At 46.8% G+C, this 19,260-nt stretch overlaps 1 protein-coding gene and 1 pseudogene across 2 annotated transcripts in view; one reads left to right on the forward strand and one right to left on the reverse strand.

Moving 5' to 3' along the window:
* skap2 (src kinase associated phosphoprotein 2) overlaps window positions 1–19,260 on the reverse strand; it is a 405,881-nt gene that overhangs the window by 328,413 nt on the left and 58,208 nt on the right. The gene's annotated exons all lie outside the window — the stretch shown is intronic.
* LOC119966680 lies at window positions 16,518–18,401 on the forward strand (annotated as a pseudogene).

Raw genomic sequence — 19,260 nt, forward strand, 5'->3', positions numbered from 1 at the left:
TCGATTTTCTTTGTCCTGAGCAGGGGGCTGGTTTCGAGGGTGGAGGATGCTGAATACTCTGCCATAGCCATTTCAGATCATGCCCCGCACTGGGTGGACCTCGGGCTGGGGAAAGAGCGGGACCAGCACCCGCTCTAGCGCTTGGAGGTGGGGCTGCTGGCAGACGAGGAGGTGGGCGGGAGGGTGTATCAAGAGGTACCTTGAGGCCAACGATAACGGGGAGGTTCGAGTGGGGATGGTCTGGGAGGCATTGAAGGCGGTGATTAGAGGGGAGTTGATTTCCATCCAAACCCATAGGGAGGGGGGAGAGCAGAGAGAGAGGGAGAGATTGGTGGGGGAGATGATGAGGGTGGACAGGAGATATGCGGAGGCTCAGGAGGAGGGATTGCTGGGGGAGCGGCGTAGTCTTCAGGCCTGGTTCGATCCACTGACCACCAGAAAGGAGGAAGCTCAGTGGAGGAAAGCACAGGGGGCGGTGTATGAATACGGGGAGAAGGCGAGTAGGATGCTGGCACACCAGCTCCGAAAGCGAGACGCGGCCAGGGAGATTGGGGGAGTGAAAGATAGAGATGGGAAGGTGGTGCGGAGGGGGGTAGACGTTAATGGGGTCTTTCGGGACTTTTATGGGGAATTGTACCGGTCTGAACCCCCGGTGGAAGAGGGGGGGGGGGGGATGGGGCGCTTCTTGGACAAGCTGAGATTTCCGAAGGTGGAGGCGGGGCAGGTGGAGGGACTGGGGGCGCCAATTGAGCTGGTCACTGGGATTGGCAGCACGCAGTCGGGGAAGGCGTCGGGGCCGGATGGATTGCTGGCCGAATTTTATAAAATGTATGCGGGCCTGTTGGGCCCCCTGTTGGTTCGGACCTTTAACGAGGCAAGGGAGGGGGGGTGGGGGGGGGGGGGGGGGGGGCTTTGCCCCCAACTATGTCACAGGCGCTAATTTCCTTGATCCTTAAGTGGTACAAGGACCCTCTGCAGTGTGGCCGATCTCGCTGCTAAATGTAGACGCCAAGCTGTTGGCGAAGATCTTAGCTACAAGGATAGAGGATTGTGTGTCGGGGGTCATTCACGAGGACCAGACGGGGTTTGTAAAGGGAAGGCAGTTGAATACAAACGTACGAAGGCTCCTCAACGTTATTATGATGCCGGCTGTGGAAGGGGAGGCGGAGATAGTGGTGGCATTAGATGCGGAGACGGCCTTTGATAGGGTTGAGTGGGGGTATCTGTGGGAGGTGTTGGAAAGGTTTGGGAAGGGGTTTGTCCGTTGGGTGAGGCTGCTCTATGAGGCCCCGATGGCGAGTGTAGCCATGAATAGGAGGAGGTCGGAGTACTTTTGGCTGCACCGGGGGACGAGACAGGGGTGTCCCCTGTCCCCCCTGCTGTTTGCGTTGGCAATTGAGCCCCTGGCCATGGCGCTGAGGGAGTCGGGGAACTGGAGGGGCCTGGTGCGGGGTGGCGAGGAGCATCGAGTGTCGCTTTATGCGGACGACCTGTTGCTGTATGTGGCGGACCCGGTGGGGGGAATGCCGGAGGTGATGAGGATGCTCAGCGAATTTGGGGGCTTTTCTGGGTATAAGCTCAACCTGGGTAAGAGCGAGCTGTTCGTTGTGCACCCGGGGGATCAGGAGGAGGGGATTGGTAGGCTCCCACTGAAGCAGGCAGGGAGGAGCTTTAGGTACCTGGGAGTCCAGGTGGCTAGGAGCTGGGGGGCCCTGCACAAGCTTAACCTCACAAGGCTGGTGGAGCAAATGGAGGAGGAGTTTAAAAGGTGGGATATGTTACCGCTGTCACTGGCGGGTAGGGTGCAGTCCGTCAAGATGACGGTGCTCCCGAGGTTTTTGTTCCTGTTCCAGTGCCTCTCCATCCTTATCCCAAAGGCCTTTTTCAGGAGGGTCAACAGGAGCATCACGGGGTTTGTGTGGGCACACGGGACCCCGAGGGTGAGAAGGGTGTTTTTGGAGCGGGGCAGGGATAGGGGGGGCTGGCGCTGCCCAACCTGTGTGGGTATTACTGGACTGCCAACGCAGCAATAGTGCGTAAGTGGGTAATGGACTTGGAGGGGGCAGCATGGAAGAGGATGGAGATGACGTCCTGTGTTATTCACACAGGACGTCATCTCCATCCTCTTCCATGCTTCCTGGAGGCGCTGGTAACGGCGCCGTTGCCGCTCCCTCCAACGAGGTATACTACGAGCCCGGTGGTGGTGGCTACCCTGAAAATTTGGGGGCAATGGAGACGGCATAGGGGGGAGGTGCGGGGCTCGATGGAGTCCCCGATACGGGGGAACCACCAGTTTGTCCCGGGGAGCATCGATGGGGGGTTTCTTAGCTGGCACAGGGAAGGTATTAGGAGGTTGAGGGACCTATTTGTAGATGGGAGGTTTGCGAGCCTGGGTGAGTTGGAGGGGAAGTTTGGGCTCCCCCCGGGAACATGTTCAGGTACATGCAGGTTAGGGCGTTTGCAAGGCGACAAGTGGCGGGGTTCCCTGTGTTGCCCCCGCGGGGGGTTCGGGACAGGGTGCTCTCGGGGGTGTGGGTTGGAGGAGGGAAGATTTCGGACGTGTACCATGTTATGCAGGAGGTGGATGAGGCCTCGGTGGAGGTGCTGAAGGGTAAATGGGAAGAGGAACTGGGTGAGGAGATTAAGGGGAGGACGTGGGCGAATGCCCTGGAAAGGGTGAACTCCTCCTCTTCTTGTGCGAGACTTAGCCTCATACAGTTCAAAGTGATGCACAGGGCTCATATGACCGGGAAGAGGATGAGCAGGTTCTTTGGGGGCGAAGATAGGTGTAATAGGTGCTCGGGGAGCCCTGCGAACCATGCCCATATGTTCTGGACATGCCCAGCATTGGGGGACTTTTGGAAGAGGGTAGCAAGCACGGTGTCGAGAGTGGTAGGATCCAGGGTTGAGCCAGGCTGGGGACACGCGATATTTGGGGTAGCAGTGGAGCCGGGAGTGCAGGAGGCGAAAGAGGCCGGTGTTCTGGCCTTTGCGTCCCTAGTAGCCCGGCGTAGGATTTTGCTTCAGTGGATGGATGCGAGGCCCCCAAGCGTGGAGGCCTGGATCAATGACATGGCGGGGTTCATCAAGTTGGAGAGGGTGAAATTCGCCCTGAGAGGGTCGGTGCAAGGGTTCTTTAGGTGGCGGCAGCCTTTCCTGGACTTCCTGGCGGAACGGTAGGGAAATAGGCCGGCAGCAGCAGCAACCCGGGGGCGGGGGAGGGGGTTTGGTTCGGTGGGAGGGAGAATTGTGTACATGGGTTTGTTGGATGTGTCGGGTGTTATCTTTCCTTTTTGTTGTTTTCTTTTTTGTTTTTGTAGTTGCTGGGGGGGGGGGGGGGGGGGGGGTGTTGGTTTTTGTTCTTTGGTTTTTACTATGGGCGTTTTATTAATATTGTTTTGTTGTTTATATTTTGTGAAAATCGTAATAAAAACTATTTAAAAAAAAAAGAAACTCTTCAATTCAAAGAACAAATACAGAATTTCAACACATTGAAACCAGAAGAAAGTCAATATATTTTTATTTGTGACATTACCCTGTTAATTTAACATATGTTGTGAGGTTGGAATCTGCCATTAGGAACAAAGTGATTGAGAATTTAGACAAATATGAATCAAAAAGAAAACAATATTTGTAAAGGGTAAATAATGTCCATATTTACTGACTGAAATCAACAGTGGTCACTCACTAATGCACTAGATAAGACTTTGTGTCTATGAACGTTATTTCTGAAAATGCATGAAATTGGATATAATTTGTTAATATGGGTTGGATATTGGTTATGTTATAGGAGGCACAGCATAAGGATAATGGGTATGTGGTCCAACTGATATTGTGATGCTCCACATGAATAGGTCTTTCAGCCCCTTGAGCATGTTCTGCCATTTAATGAGATCAAAGCCGATTTGTAATTTAACTCCATCAAGACACCTTGGATTCGTATCCCTCACCATCCTTGGTTTGCAAAAAGCCTATTAAGCACATATTTGCAATTATGAAAAAATGAAAATGAAAATCGCTTATTGTCACGAGTAGGCTTCAATGAAGTTACTGTGAAAAGTCCCTAGTCGCCACATTCCGGCACCTGTCCGGGAAGGCTGGTGCGGGAATCGAACCGTGCTGCTGGCCTGCTTGGTCTGCTTTAAAAGCCAGCGATTTAGCTGAGTGAGCTAAACCAGCCCTAATTACTAGTTGAACTGGCATCTAATGTATTGAGGAACAGCATTCCACACCTCCACCAACCTTTGTGCAAATAAGTGTATTCTCTAACAAATCTTCTGAATGGCCTGGTTCCAATTTTAAGGCCAGATCCCCATGACTTGGACATGCCCACCACCAGAAGAAACGGTTTCTTTCACCAGCCTGATCAATTCCCAAATAAAATCTTCAATTAAATCACCATTTAACTTACTGTGCTCCAAGGAACATGTTCTGTTACAGACGAGGCAGATTCCAATACGTATAAAAGATAACGTGAACCAAAACGTGGAAGAGGAGGAAGATTGAGAGTATAATTAAACAATAAAAAAAAGAGTGCATGATGCATTTAAGTTGAATTCTTCCAAGCTAGAACCAGGTAACAATAAGTTGAGAGGGGAAGGGAAAATAAAACCGAGGCTATCAAAGGGAGAATATAAGAACAGAATGACAATTAACATAAAAAGGAATCCAAAATTCATTGGCCAGTAATAGTAGGCAGATAAAAAGCAGGATGGGGCCTATTGGAGACAAGAGTGTGATCTATGCTTAGAGGTACATGGCAAGGCGAGAACATTAGTATTTTGCATCAGTGTTTATTAAGGAAGAGGCTGCTGACAAAATATTGGTAGAAGTGGAGACGGTAGAAGTAATAGATATGGTGAAAATTGATGGGCATGATATACTGGTGAGGCTGGCAATGCTTCGAATGGATAAACAGTCTGATCTGGGTGGCTTGTCTCTCTGGTTGCCAAAGGAAACGGGAGTGGAGTTAGCGGAAGGTCTTCCAATCTTCCCAGACAGGATTGAAAAATGATAAATGTGACACACTTGTTCAAGAAAAGGTGCAAGGACATTCTTAGTTAAACTAACTGATCAGTAGTTACATCGGTGATGGAGGAAAAAATTAACAAGCACCAGAGAGGTTTGAGAGCCAACCAGAATGCATTTGTATGAGGCAAATCATGTTTCACTGAAGTAATTTTTTTAATGTAGTAACAGAGGTGGATGATAAAGGGAATTCAGTGGGTGTTGCTTATATAGATTTTAAGAAAGTGCCACATAAAAGGCTGTTTATTAAAATTTGAATAGGAGGGTCAATGTCAGCCTCAGAAAAAATTGGCTTAATTTCTGAGAGTCTGATAAATGGTTGTTTTTCAGATTGGAGGCAAACTTGGGAGGGAGGCTGGGCAGGAATTTTATTGGAACGAGAAGACAGGAACAGGGAGACGTTCACTTAGACCCGTCCCTTGGGTCAACATGTCAGTTTCCTGATATGAAACTGGCATATTCAAATTTTAAAAGGCTCCTCCCAAGAGCCAGAGGAGCCAACCCAACTGTGGTCACTAAATAGTCAGATAGATAGCGATACCCAATATCAGTGGGCTGCCTTCTTTGCCAGATTCCCTCAGGTGCAGGGGATCATTAATTGTACCCAGGTGGTCATCAACACACTGACTGACCAGACAGAGGGATTCCTCAACAGAGGGGGATACCACTGTCTAAATGTTCAGCTGGTTTGCAACCACAGGAAGACTTTTTGCAGATACCTGCACTCTTGCCATGATGCCTTCATCCTTCAGCAATCACAGGTGCTATAGCTCTTCATTGAGCCATCCGAAATTGGTGGATGGCTGTTAGCAGACATGGTTTATCCTGAGAGGTTAAGGGTGCCAGTGTGCTACCCTACCCTGGACGCTTATACTACAACTGATGCCACCTGAGCACAAGATCATCACGGAGCAAGCTACTGGCCTCCTGAAAACATGTTTGAGGTGTCTTTGCCTTGGCCAGTCAAGTAGCTCCCTCAAGAGACATGCACATTGTGGTGATCCAGGAGAGGATGGAGAGGAGATTTACCGGGGTGGTCCAAAGATGAGAAAATTTAGTTAGAAGGTTAGCAAGATAGGAGAGAGCTGGGGTGGTTCTCCTTGGAGAAGAGGAGTTTGAAGGGAGATCTGATAGAGGTGTGTAACAAGATTGTGGCAGGTTTAGACATAGAAAAGCTGTTTCTATTAGATAATATCTAATTATATTATCTAATAATAAATTAGATCATATCTAATATCTATTAGATATGGGGGCAGCACAGTGGCATAGTGGTTAGTGCTTCTGCCTCACTGTGCCAGGGATCCAGGTTCAAATCCAATCTTGGGTGACGGTCTGTGTGGAGTTTACATGTTCGCCCTGTGTCTGCGTGGGTTTCGTCCAGGTGCTCCGGTTCCTCTCACAATCCAAAAATGTGCAGGTTAGGTTAAGGGGTTATTGTGATAGGGTGTGAGAGTGGGCTTAGGTGGAGTGCTCTTTCAGAGGTTAGTGCAGATTTGATGGGCCTAATGGCCTCTGCACTCTATGATCATACAAGGTCTTAGGGACACAGATTTAAAGTTTTGAACAAGAGTTACAAGGTTACGGAAGAAGTTGTGGAAAATGGGATGAGGATAGGTGATGGCCAGCGCATACACAATGGGCCGATGGGCTCTTTCTGTGTTGTATGACTATGAGGTACAGGGAGGAAGAACTTAATTTTGCACCGCAGTAAGTGGGAACAACCTCAAGTTCACTGCTTATGAGAGTGGTGGAAGCAGAAATGATCTAACAATTTCAAAAGCGAACTGCAAAGGCATTTGAGAGAAATAAACTTGAAAGGCAACAAGAAGGGACTTGTTGGAACGTTCCTCAGCGACATGGTCTCAATGGGTTCCTTTGGTGCTATAATGGGTGTGATTTTGCACCCTCTTGCAGAGTATTGCAGTGGCAGATTGCAAAAGGTTATGCAACAAAACAAAGTTGTTGAGGGACATTTATTTACATCAAGCAAGATGACCAAACAATCTTGGAAAACGTGAACCGTATGCATTATTAAGAAAAGACAAGCTGTACAAATTGAACTTATTGGGTTTAATGATAACCACTGCCCTGTAAATGTGCTTGCTGCAAAATAAAGCACCATCGGTGGCAAAGTGGTTAGCACTGCTGCCTCACAGCACCAGGGACCCGGGTTCGATTCCAGTTTTGGGTGACTGTGTGTAGTTTGCATGTTCTCCCCACATCTGCGTGGGTTTCCTCCGGGTGCTCAAGTTCCCTCCTACAGTCCAAAGATTTGAAGGTCAGGTGGGGTTATAGGGGTAGGACAGGGGAGTGGGCCTAGGCAAGATGCTCTATCAAAAGGATCGGTGCAGATTCAGTGGGATGAATGGTCTCCTTCTGCACTGTAGGAATTCTATAATTATCCATCTATTTTGTTTTTTCTCGTTTTGCAACAGATTATATTGAAGTTGAAGAGTTTGTATGAAAAACACATTGAATTCAGATTACTAGGGAATACGATTCTACGCAACTGGGTTAAACTATCGTACAGCAAGATACTGAGTGGAATACCCTTAAATGGAAGATGACAAGACTAATGAAAGTAGTAATCAGCACCAATAGACCAGAGGGAATACCTGAAGCAAGATCATAACCTGATAAAGAATCAAGGGCTTTCTTTTTGTTCTTCAGAGGAAAACCTAAAGCAAATTCTCGAGCAGTTAGGGATGGGCATCAAATGCTGGTCTTACCAGCAATGTTCGCTTCTCATGAAAGAATAAGAAAAGTATGTAACCAAACACATCAATGTGCAAAAAAACATAATTTTCAACATACGACAGTAAAAGCACACAAATTTGGAACTATAATTTCTAAACTTTCAGGGACATCTTTGATATAGAACATAGAACAATACAGCGCAGTACAGGCCCTTCGGCCCTCGATGTTGCACCGACATGGAAAAAAAACTAAAGGCCATCTAACCTACACTATGCCCTTATCATCCATATGCTTATCCAATAAACTTTTAAATGCCCTCAATGTTGGCGAGTTCACTACTGTTGCAGGTAGGGCATTCCACGGCCTCACCACTCTTTGCGTAAAAAACCCACCTCTGACCTCTGTCCTATATCTATTACCCCTCAATTTAAGGCTATGTCCCCTCGTGCTAGCCACCTCCATCCGCGGGAGAAGGCTCTCGCTGTCCACCCTATCTAACCCTCTGATCATTTTGTATGCCTCTATTAAGTCACCTCTTAACCTTCTTCTCTCTAACGAAAACAACCTCAAGTCCATCAGCCTTTCCTCATAAGATTTTCCCTCCATACCAGGCAACATCCTGGTAAATCTCCTCTGCATCCGTTCCAAGGCTTCCACGTCCTTCCTATAATGAGGCGACCAGAACTGTACGCAATACTCCAAATGCGGCCGTACTAGAGTTTTGTACAACTGCAACATGACCTCATGGCTCCGGAACTCAATCCCTCTACCAATAAAGGCCAACACACCATAGGCCTTCTTCACAACCCTATTAACCTGGGTGGCAACTTTCAGGGATCTATGTACATGGACACCGAGATCCCTCTGCTCATCCACACTACCAAGAATTTTACCATTAGCCAAATATTCCGCATTCCTGTTATTCTTTCCAAAGTGAATCACCTCACACTTCTCCACATTAAACTCCATTTGCCACCTCTCAGCCCAGCTCTGCAGCTTATCTATGTCCCTCTGTAACCTGCAACATCCTTCCGCACTGTCTACAACTCCACCGACTTTAGTGTCGTCTGCAAATTTACTCACCCATCCTTCTGCGCCCTCCTCTAGGTCATTAATAAAAATGACAAACAGCAACGGCCCCAGAACAGATCCTTGTGGTACGCCACTCGTAACTGAACTCCATTCTGAACATTTCCCATCAACTACCACTCTCTGTCTTCTTTCAACTAGCCAATTTCTGATCCACATCTCTAAATCACCCTCAATCCCCAGCCTCCGTATTTTCTGCAATAGCCGACCGTGGGGAACCTTATCAAACGCTTTACTGAAATCCATATACACCACATCAACTGCTCTACCCTCGTCTACCTGTTCAGTCACCTTCTCAAAGAACTCGATAAGGTTTGTGAGGCATGACCTACCCTTCACAAAACCATGCTGACTATCCCTAATCATGTTATTCCTATCTAGATGATTATAAATCGTATCTTTTATAATCCTCTCCAAGACCTTACCCACCACAGACGTTAGGCTCACCGGCCTATAGTTACCGGGGTTATCTCTACTCCCCTTCTTGAACAAAGGGACCACATTTGCTATCCTCCAGTCCTCTGGCACTATTCCTGTAGCCAATGATGACCTAAAAATCAAAGCCAAAGGCTCAGCAATCTCTTCCCTGGCTTCCCAGAGAATATCAAGTCCACTGAACTTTTCATGAAAGGATACTAGATGTACATATGCTGTAAGAGTTGTTTATGAAAACTGGTATCGTTGGATGCATCATTCATGACTTCCAGAGCAAACATACAGTTTGAGTACTTCTACCTAATTAATGGGTACATGAAGGGATGTAACACTGAAGTCATGATAAAGTTTAGCATGTCAAGCATCACTGTGGAATTACTTTTAAATTCAAACTTCTTTAGTTTACCAAATTTTTAAAAAGCTTTCTGCAAAACACTAACCATTGGGGATGCAGTGGGAATGTTTAAGATTCTGTGAAATAATTCAGTGCCGAGCTTTCTTTGACGATAATGGAAGATGCATCTCAAATGCATTTTTGCACTAAGACATCCAACATCCGCTGTACTGGGCAGCCCCACAAATCTCACTGCAGAGACAATGGAACAAAGTCAGAGGCAAATTCACAGGTAATGCCATGGCATCGTAGTATGGAACCTTCGATGTATTAACTGCTGCACAGGAGATGCACAAAAAGCTTGAGCCAAGGATTTCAGAATGGCCAAACCTTTCTACCCACATAGTGTAAAGATCTCTTTGAAAACTTGGCCTCCAGCTTGGGATACATAACATTTTGAGAGCATTAATGGAATGCCAACCCATGCTATTGTGCAAATACGGATTTCATATGCCATATAAAATACTCTACCATCTTGATAAATAGAAAGCCCTCAGAAAACCTCTATTCTTCCAGCAGCTACTTTAACTTCAATGCAGGAAACAAAGGGGCACAACGATTTGCCATGGGGGAGAAATGAAAATCAAGGCACAATCGCATTTATTGCACAATATAGCAATAAGGAATATATATAAGGGACTGGAATGATTTCTTCTTTCTTAATGCTTAGAGCCAAGATATTTCTTTGTACATTATGCAACAAATGAAAAAGCGCAATGCAAAGTGCTGCAAACAGAAAATACTATTAAAATGGTAACTGGGCAAGCTGAAGTGGGGGGAGATATTTGATATTACTTTTGCAAAATATCAGGCGGTAGAATTTGAATTTTTGAACACATTTGATGAAATGGGCTCACATTGCACTGAAAATTGTACCCATTTTGAAAATGTACTTTTCATTAAATGTCTGCTCAAATATATTTGCTTTTATTGACAACTGCAAAATCTGTCATGAACCAGTGCAAAATAGAGCTTTTTAAAATGGTTCCTCTGGTAACTCTGCAACAAGAGCAACTATTTATATTTGAACAGCGCCCTAAAATGCACTAAAACATCCCAAGGTATTTTATAGAAGCATTATGTAACAAAATGTTACCAAAGAACATAGGGAGAAAATTCCAGGCGACCTTGGAGCTTAAGGAATGGCTACTAACAGTGGAGTGATTAAAACAGGGGATACACAAGAGGCCAGGATTGGAACAGTGCTGATATCGCAAACGGTTGCAGAGCTGAAAGAACAAAGAAAAATTACAGCACAGGAACAGGCCCTTCGGCCCTCCAAGCCTACGCCGATCCAGATCCTCTATCTAAAACTGTCGCATATTTTCTAAGGATCTGTATCCCTCTGCATCTTAAATGACGCTATCGTGCCCGCATCTACCATCTCCGCCAGCAATGCGTTCCAGTTACCCACCACCCTCTGCGTCAAGAACTTTCCACGCATATCTCCCTTAAACCTTTCCCCTCTCACCATGAACTCGTGAACCCTAGTAATTGAGTCCCCCACTCTGAAAGAAAAGCTAGTGGAGTTCATAGAGATAGGAAAAGGCAAGTCCTGATAAGAATTTTAAAATCAAGGTTTTGTATAACTGGAATCAACATATGTCAAAAATGGGATATGAAAAGCCTGGGTTAACCTACGGTAAGGTATCCAGACTGTGTGTATGCTAAAGCTGCAATTAAGTTATAAAAGGTGTGCTCATGATTGATTGTAACCATTTACTTGTTTACATATAGAGGGACAATGGAACATTGTTATGATTGGTGGAGATTCCCTTTAGAGTAGATAATTATGATGGTTTGTATTTAGTTCCAGCTAAACCGGTCATGTGACCTGAGATACTGATAATGTAATTAATAGGTGGAGCCAGGTTTGTCAGTAGTTTTGCAGTTTGCCATAGTATGAGAGTCTGACTAGATGGAAGCATTTTAAGTTGAACAACAGTTTTTCCAAACATTGTTAGGTTGAGCAAAAGTGTACTAAATCTTTCAAAGGAACTCTCCAAAATCTCTACACAACTAAGTAATCTGTTTGTTAACTTTACTTATAAGTGACACTTCAGCTGTAATGAATTGCTTAATTGGAGTTTATTTTGAATGTATTTTGTTACAAACATGTATCAAAACAAGTTACAGTAAATAAACACACCGGGAAACATACTACCCAGCAATCAACTATCCAGTCTACAGATTTTTTTCCCTTTTTCACCCCCCATTTCCCTGCGCCGAACAGCTCCTCAAACACGGTCACAAACATCCCTCACCTTTTCTTAAAGCCCCCTGCAGAGCCCTTTAACTCATATTTTATCTTCTCCAACTGCAGGAAGTCAGGTCACCCAACCAAGCCGCTACCCCCGGTGGCGATGCCGACCGCCACGCCAGTAAAATTCAGTGGCGTGCAATCAGAGGGGCGAACGCTATGACATCGGCCTTCCTCCTCTCCATGAGTTCCGGCTTCTCTGAAATCCCAAATTTCGCCACCAAAGGGTCCGGGTACATCTCCTCCTCCACTATCCTGGCTAAGACAGCGAACACTCCCGCCCAGAATCTTCCCAATTTTTCGCAACCCCAAAACATGTGCGTGTGATTCGCTGGCCCCGTCAACATCTCTCACACTCATTTTCAACCCCTTGAAAGAACCCACTCATTCTCGCCCGAGTCATATGCACCCTGTGCCCCACCTTAAACTGTATCAGGTTTATCCTTGCACAAGAGGTGGTCCCGTTTGCCCTACGATGTGCCTCACTCCATACTCCTGAATTGATCTCTCCTCCCAACTCTGCTTCCCATCTCTCCTTGATCTTCGCCACACACTCGCCTCCCTGCTCCCCCAGCCACTTGTATATATACCCAATTCTTCTCTCCCATTCCACATCCAGAAGCAGTAGTCGCTCCAGCAGAGTGTAACCCGGCAACCTACACAAGCCCCTCCAGACGTTTGCCGCAAAGTCCCTCACCTGCAGATACCTGAACTCTCTCCCCCTCGGCAGATCGACCCTCTCCTTTAGCTCCTCCAGACTGGTGAACCCTTCCTCCAAATACAGATCCCTCACCTTGACCAGCCCCACTTCCCTCCACCTCCTGTATACGCTATTCACTCTCTCTTCCCCCCGCCCCCTCCCCCCCGCCCTGGCTCAAACCCATGATTTTCGCACAGCAGCACCCATTAACACCAACATCCATTCCACCCCAAAATGACTCAACTGATTCCATACCTTCACCGTGGACTGCACCACTGGGCTCTCTGAACACCTACTCGGAGCTATTGGCAACACTACCCTCACCATAGCCCTCAAACGAGACCCCTTACAAGATTCCTCCTCCACCCTGACCCACTCTACCCCTTCTCCTTCCCACCACCGCCGCACTTTGCCCACATTCGTCGCCCAATAATAATGAAGCAAGTTCGCCAACGCCAACCCTCCCTGCTGCCCCTGCTTCTGTAGCAGGGTCCTCCCCACCCTCAGCACCTTCTCTGCCCTTACAAAGTCCGAAATGATCGTGTCCACCTTCCGAAAAAGGCCTTTGGTATAAAGATCGGGAGAGCCTGAAAGATAAACAAGAATCTCGGCAGAATATTCATTTTCACCACTTGGACCCTCCCTGCCAACCTTAAGTGCAGTGTATCCTTCCCTGGCTTCCTGCACCAGCTTTGTTAAATTCCACTTATGGAGCACCGTCCATTCCCTCGCTACCCGAATCCCCAAATACCGAAACCTAACCCTTGCTACAGTAAATGGCTCCCCACTAAATTAGCCCGTAGTCCCAACTCATTCACCAGGAAAACCTTGCTTTTCCCCACATTCAGTTTGCACTCAGAGAACCCTCTAAACCTCCCCATCAGGCCCATAATCCTTCCCATACTCTCCAACGGAGCTGAAACATACAGCAAGAGGTCATCGACATTCGATGCTCCCTCTGTCCCCTCATAATCCCCACCACTCCGCCTACCCACTAACAGCCCTCGCCAATTGGCTCAATGGCCAGCGCAAACATCAACGGTGATAGCGGGTACCCCTGCCTCGTACCCCTGTGTAAGTCAAAGCTTCGCGAGCTCATTTCATTCATCCTCACCCTTGTCCTTGATGCCACGTACAGCAAACCCAACCATGCCACAAATCTCAGCCCAAACCCAAACCTTCCCAAAACCTCGAACACGTATCACCAGTCCACCTGATCAAATGCCTTCTCTGCGTCCATGGACACCACCATCTCCAGTACCAGAGCCCCTGACGGATTCATCACTACATTCAACAGCCGTCTGCATAGAATCTTAGAATTCCCAGTGCAGAAGGAGGCCATTCGGCCCATCGAGACTGCACTGGCCCTGGGAAAGAGCACCCTACTTATGCCGACCCTATCCCTATAACCCAGTAACCCCACCTAACCTTTTTAGACACTAAGGGCGATTTCGAATGGCCAATCCACCTAATCACCACATCTTTGGACTGTGGGAGAAAACCGGTGCACCCGGCGGAAACCCACGCAGACACGGGGAGAATGTGCAGACTCTGCACAGACAGTGTTCCAAACCAGGATTCGAACCTGGGGCACTGGAGCTGTGAAGCAACTGTGCTAACCACTGTGCTGCCATGCCTGCCCTTCACAAAGCTTGTTTGATCTTCTGCAACCACCCCTCCCCACACAGCACACAGTCCTCCATCCTCCCCACCAACTTTCACGTCTGTGTTCAATAATGATATGAGCCTACAGGACTCATATTCCACCGGGTCCTTCCCCTTTTTCGGGGTTAGTGTGATTACTGTGTGCGTCATCGTCTCCAGCAACTCCGCTTTCTCAAGTGCTTCATTAAACTCCCCCAACAGATGTGGTGTCAGATCCGTCACAAATTCCTTATAAAATTCCACCAGGTACCCATCCGGCCCAGGAGACTTCTCCGACTTCATACCCCTGATACTATCCAGCACCTCTCTCAGCCCCAGGAGCTCCTTAAACGGTTGCCTCTTTCCTTCCTCCATCTGGCGAAATGAAATTCCAACTCGTCCAGAAACTGCCCCGTGTCCGTTCCCCCCCCCCCCCCCAAACCCCCCACCCCGGGTCCACCTCGTAAATTCTCTGGTAATACTCCATAAACACCTTGTTTATCTTCCCTGGCTCCAACACCATATCCCCATCCCCAGTATGTATCTTCAGTGCCTTCAGTGCTTCCCAAAAGATGGCCACCGACACCTCCCCATTCTGATTCAACTCCACATACTCCTTAAATCGCTGCCTGCACCTTATCACAAAAACATTCATCTGCCAACAACCCCAAGTCAAACCGATCTGAACCAAATCTCCAGCCAATGGGGCGCATGGTCCGAGATAACTATCCCTGCATACTCTGCCCCCTCCACCCCAACCAAATTCTCCCGACTTACTACAAAGTTATCAATTCTCTAATACACCTCACAGACGTGTGAAAAGAAGGAATACTCCCTTTCCCCTGGGTTCTGAAAGTGCCATGGATCCACTATATCCATCCTCTCCATAAACCTCCCCAGCTCCCTCGTCATTCATACACTACCCACCCTCAGCTCTAGGACACAGTTAAAATCTACCATCATGATCAACTGGTGCATGACCAAATCCGGGATCACTGCCAGCAACCCCCTCATAAAGCCCACATCATCCCAATTTGGGGCATACACATTTACCAACATCACCAGTGCCCCTGCCAATACCCCACTCGCAAATCTCCCACCTGGATCCCTCGCCTCCTTCGCCCTCACAAATCCCATTTTTGTGCTCATTAAAATCGCCACTCCCCTCACTTTTGAATCAAACCCAGAGTGAAAAACCTGTCAGACCCACCCTTTCCTTAACCTAACCTGGGTCCTTCACACGGAGGTGTGTCTCCTGCAGAAAGACCACCCCCGCTTTCAAGCTCCTGAGGTGCGCAAACACCCGCAACCTTTTAACCGACCCATTTAGTCCCCGGATGTTCCACGTTACCTGCCTTACCAGAGTCTTACGCCTCCAATCCCCTCTACCGTCCGTCATCTTCCCCACTTAACCCCCGCCTCCTTAATTCCACCCTATACCTAGCCCAACCCAGATGGCCCCTTTCTCCGCCCCTGACCATGTAATCTCTCACCCACTGCCACGTCACAACAACCGCGCCCCCTCCCTCTCCTCCCCGGCCACCCCTTTCGGCCTGCTTAATTGGAGTTAGTAGCAGGCATAGATAGTAAGTTCAAGCTTTTCCTTTTATTTAACAACGGTCTAACTGATAATTGTAAAGCTATTGCTTTGATGTTAATGTGGTTAATTCTATGTTTAAAGTTTGTTTTAAAATAAAAGATACCTATTGGTCCGATTCATCAGTCCTGGGGTGAAGTATCCTTTCCTCACAATTTTACAAATTCAAAAAAGATTATTTGGGATTCTTGCCCAGTATGCGAACAAATGTTGGGGTCTGGTCCGTTATCCTAACAGCAGTCTAAGAGGATCCTCAGCTATCTCACACAATACAGAGGTTGGCGTTGGATGATATAAATTCATATTTCCTAATTGCAGCACCAGAATGGCCAACATGAACACAAAAATCACCAAATATAGACAGAAAAACTTGCATCTAAAAGCATGTTTTTGAAACTTTTGTGAATCAATCGACCTTCACAAGCCACGCCAGCCGACCTTCACGACCCACACCATGTTCATTTACTTCCAAAAGGCGAGCCTGCTTGGTCTTCATGATTTCACTTGAGTCAGGTTCAAAGGAGACAGCAAGGCGCACGTCAGGTGCTGACTTCAGCCAGTTCTTCTGTGCTACCTTCATGAATATGGAAAATCCAACCTCACACGTGTACGTCATTGTGAAGGCCAATATCAACAAAATGCTCGTTTTACTCAGCAGTGATACTCTTGGGAGATGTTTCTCCAGAAGGTCGACAGCCTCCTTGGCTTTTGGCATGTTTTCAATGTGGTATCACAGGTCAGCTACAGCAGCGTAGTGTTATGCCACCCTGGTAAGCGCACGCCAATTCCAGCCCCACATGTCCTGGAGTCACAACACAAGTGAAGGAACCAATAAATCATAAAAATTCCCAAAACCGTTGGCCCTTTGCTGCCCAATGATTCTTGTCATCAGGTATGTACGTTTAAACACAATTACTGTTTTTTATAACAAGAATAAACATGAAATATGCAGCCAATACAGCTGCTTAATGACAAGCTAATACCAGACTCCCACTTTAACTGCCCCACCCTCTACTCACACAAGACAAATACAAGAGGGGAGGGAAGAGGTAAAGAATAATAAGGATTAGAGTCCTTGCTTCAGATAATGAGTTCTTTGGTGCACTTCCTTTACAGTATGAGTGTGGATTAAGTCTCTGGTTTACAGCTTGTAATAATCTTCCTTGCAGTTAGCAATGTCTTACTCACAACTTTTCTAGGATAGGTTCCTGGTTGAACATCAGCCTTTTCTGCTAAGAGAGTTGGGATTCCCACAGTGACTCTTTGAGAATTAGCTGGTTATTACTAGATAAAATAGTGAGAAAAAGATAGGTTCTCATTTAGCTGCCAATGCAAAACTGAAAGCTTTTTAGGTCTCTGAACCATTTCAGTTGGAACAGATCCAATCACCTCATGTTACCAGGCAGAGCATCACCCTTTCGGCCATTCATTGAACACCAGCCAAATCAGTCAAACCGAGTCATCACTGATCTCTCCTGCTACTGAAATCCTCTGCTTGCTTTCAAGGCACAGGCCACAACTTCCTGCTGCTTGAATTAAAATGCAGCTGCCTTAAAGACACATGTCAATAAATCATCATGGATCAAAAATATAACGGCAAATATAAAAGAAGTGAAAATAAGGGAATTAACAGGAACAAACAGGATGGACCCTGAACTTGGAGTCAATAAGTTAATAACTGACTCTGGGGTCTCAACTTCAAAAATAATTTTTCGGAAGCACGGTGGCGCAGTGGGTTAGCCCTGCTGCCTCACGGGCCGAGATCCCAGGTTCCATCCCGGTTCTGGGTCACTGTCCGTGTGGAGTTTGCACATTCTCCCGTGTTTGCGTGGGTTTCGCCCCCAGAACCCAAAGATGTGCAGAGTAGGTGGATTGGCCACGCTAAATTGCCCCTTAATTGGAAAAAATGAATTGGGTACTCGAAATTTATAAAAATAATAATTTTTCACCCAGCATCTCTTTCAAAATCGGAAACTTTCCCTCTCATTTGCCAATATATCCTTGCATAGAATTCACATGGTCTTTGCATCCTTATTTGCCTTGGCATAATTGACAAAACAATATCTTATACTGCTTTGTTCCCGAGTTACGTTTCTTCTTTGTACACTTTTAAGCAGAGGCCATGCAGCTCTGTACAGAGCTATCACTAGCACTACTCTATCCTGCCCTAGAATCTCCTGAGTGGCTGTCTCCAGCAGTTTCAGTTATGAGATCCTGTCCAGTACATACCCTATTTGGAGTCTATGGCTGTCTCTTACTTGTAAGAAAATGATCCATCTTAACAGTCCTCTTACAAGCAGCTGGACAATGGAAGCAACTCTGCTCCATGATTTGGCGCTAACAACACGCAGGTGCCCACCTCCCTTTTTCTGTGTCTGGCGGCCGTGGGTCATCATCAGCTTTACTGGTCTCACCCCAGGAAATTCAGTCATGCCGAGTTTGTGCAAACCGACAAGGCCTGATCCGGAAATACGGCCTCAACATGTGCCGCTAGTGCTTCAGACAATACGCTAAAGACATCGGCTTCGTCAAGCTGGACTAAATTACAAAAGGAGCAAGAGGGCAAAATGGAAATTGAGCATTTGTCAAACAATTCTAATGTCCCCCTGGAAGAAGCAAACTTTTATGATGCTCCAATTTTGTAAATAAAATTTAATTGTCATTTTTTAAAAAACAACACGCAGGTGGAGGGCGCTTGACCTCAGGTATATGTACTGGGCATGTGACCTGCTCTTTGGTGCTGTTTGTGGCCAGAAGACTCCACACAGCCCAATTTATTTTCATTTAAAAGGCGGCAGCAGCCACCATTTTCATTGTAAAAGGCAGCAGAGGCTGTTGGGCATTTTCCCCACGATCGGGACCGCCGCAGGAATGGTGTGACCAATTAGTCTGTGATCCTCCTGGCACCCTTCCACGACCCACCCACACTTCGAAAAACCCTGATATAAAGCACAAGTTGATTATATATGTCTACATCTAAATTTAAATAGGAATTCAGACAGATGGAATCTATCTGTAAACAGTGGCATACTGTTCTTTCCTGTGATGGAAGTAGGGTAAAAGATTAGATTGTGTGCATTTCCTACTTCTGAGGCACTCCATAACATGAAGAACATATTCATATGCAAAGTACTTCAATGTTATATCTTAATTTTCATTATACTGCACAATTCAGGCACACTAATTCAGGCAGTGAATTCCAGACGTCCCACCACTCTAGGTGAAAATATTTTTCCTCATGTCACCTCTAATCTGGGCAGCACAGTGGCTCACACTGTTGCTTCATAGCGCCAGGGAGCCAGGTTCGATTCCTGGCTTGGGTCATTGTCTGTGCGGAGTCTGCACATTCTCCCCATGTCTGCGTGGGTTTCCTCCGGGTGCTCTGGTTTCCTCACATAAGTCCCAAAAGATGTGCT

Source organism: Scyliorhinus canicula, chromosome 5 (assembly GCF_902713615.1).
Source record: "Scyliorhinus canicula chromosome 5, sScyCan1.1, whole genome shotgun sequence".
Lineage (NCBI taxonomy): Eukaryota > Metazoa > Chordata > Chondrichthyes > Carcharhiniformes > Scyliorhinidae > Scyliorhinus > Scyliorhinus canicula.